The sequence below is a fragment of the Pseudomyrmex gracilis genome, unplaced genomic scaffold, assembly GCF_002006095.1.
Source record: "Pseudomyrmex gracilis isolate BER0280 unplaced genomic scaffold, ASM200609v1 scaffold_1780, whole genome shotgun sequence".
NCBI lineage: Eukaryota > Metazoa > Arthropoda > Insecta > Hymenoptera > Formicidae > Pseudomyrmex > Pseudomyrmex gracilis.
Window position 1 is genome coordinate 18,506 of NW_018022364.1, and position 2,094 is coordinate 20,599.

A 2,094-nucleotide genomic window follows, 5' to 3' on the forward strand; every position below is an offset into this window, starting at 1 on the left:
ACAATTTGTAAAGAAAGAAATTGAAAGCCTATATTAAATATCATAGAACATTAAACTTCAATGTTTTTATTTTACTTATGTCTAAACAAAATCAATCTTTACACACAATTTTTATTTAAAAGACGTACAATATTTATATATTAATATTTATATATTAATATTAATTTTTTTCCGACATTTCCAGTCTTGGAAAAAGTTTGTAATATTATAGATAATAGTAAAACATTTCAAGATGCATTATATTTTTTTAGGAATTATTACATATGGGTTAACTGAAAGAATTCAAAAGTTTTTTGAATATTGGAAGTTATTAGTGTTCTTTTTTTTATATATTTTTGTTGTGTAAATTATAACAAGAATCTACATTTTTCAGACATATAATCTCAAAATATTTAATTCATATTATACGAAATTCAATTAATTAATACATTATATTCATATGAATTAAATACTTTAGAATTACCCTTACTAAAAAGAACTATTGCCGATTACATATAAATATTACTGGCAATTACACAAGAATATTATTAGGTACAGAAAAAATTATTGGATATCACAGAAAATATTTAGCAGCTGCTGCGTTTATAATTTGGCGGCTACACACGCTCTCGACAGCGACGGCGCGTGAGTCAGGAGGCTATAGAGGCCTTAAGGATCTCTCTTAGGAACGCGCAGCGAACCCTGAGGCAGGCGATATTGGACGCCAAGAAGGCCGCATGACTAAACTTGGTATCCACATTGGACAGGGACCCGTGAAGTACGCCTTACAGAATGGTTTTGTCCAAACTGCGTGGGTCAGGACCTGCTGCCACAGAAATTATGAGTGCCCAGGAGGCCAAGTTGGTGGTAAAGAACCTATTTCCGGCTCGGCATACGGGACGGCCAGCGATCCAGGGTGGTATTCCTTGGCGCCCGGAAGATGAAATAACGATGGGGGAGCTAAAGTCAGCCACAAAGAAAATGGCCGGACGTCGGACAGCGCCTGGCGCTGACGGATTGTTTTGCGTCGTTTGGGCCAAAACGGTGGCGATAACCCCGGGTAGGGTTCTTAGGTGCCTCAACACCTGCCTTAGGCAGGGAGGCTTTCCAAGAATGTAGAAGAGAGCACGATTGGTGCTGGTTCTCAAGTCGGGGCAACATGGTGCCCCGCCGGCGTATAGACCTTTGTGTCTCCTAAGTGAGTAGGGTAAACTCTATAAAAGGATCTTGGCGGGTTGTGTATAGGAGTGCCTGAGTCGTAGGGGAGGATTGTTACCAAGCCACTATGGGTTCCGCCAGGGCTTATTCACGTACAATGCTGTTGCACAAGTGAGAACAACGGTGGAGGAAGTCACGTGAGGAGGTGGGGTCTGCATTGCGGTCGGTTTGGACGTTCGCAATGCGTTCACCACTCTTGCGTGGCAAGGTATTCGATCGGCTGCCAAATAGTGGGGCCATCCTGTCTATTTGCGTGCAACGTTGGATATGTACCTCACTGACAGAAGTGTGATGTTTCCTGTTGCGGGTGGAAAGATCAGGTCGCATAGGGTGACGTGTGGGGTTTCGCAGGGCTCAGTTTTGGGCCCTGTGTTATGAAACATGACGTTTGTGTCTGTGCTGCGCGGAGGGTTTGCCGCTGGGGTGCACTTTGGTGTGCTACGCGGACGACACCCTCGTGTTGGCTAGAGGAGCAACGGACTAGGAAGCCAAACACCGGATTTCTAGTGCAGTGGCAGCCGCAGAAATAAGAATGGCTGACCTGGGGCTGGCTTTGGCTCTGTCCATAACGGAGATCGTCATCTTTACGCCGCGTGGACGACGAGAAGACCCCGTGAAAGTGCGGGTTGGTGCGTCTCAGATTCTATCAAAGACTTCAATGGTATACCTTGGGCTAGTGGTTGACGAGCGCTGGTCATTTATTGAGCATTTCCGCAGGATGGCGGAAAAGGCGATGCGGGTGGCTAGTGCATTAAGCAAGCTTTTACTCACTCTGAGGGCAGTGATGAAAGTTTTGGCAGGCTAGCACCAAGAGCACCGAGGTGGTGGGGGCACGCACACAGCGAGAACCGCCGTCCGTGTGCGTGACGTCACGCTCGGCTGTTCGGCTCGTGGAAG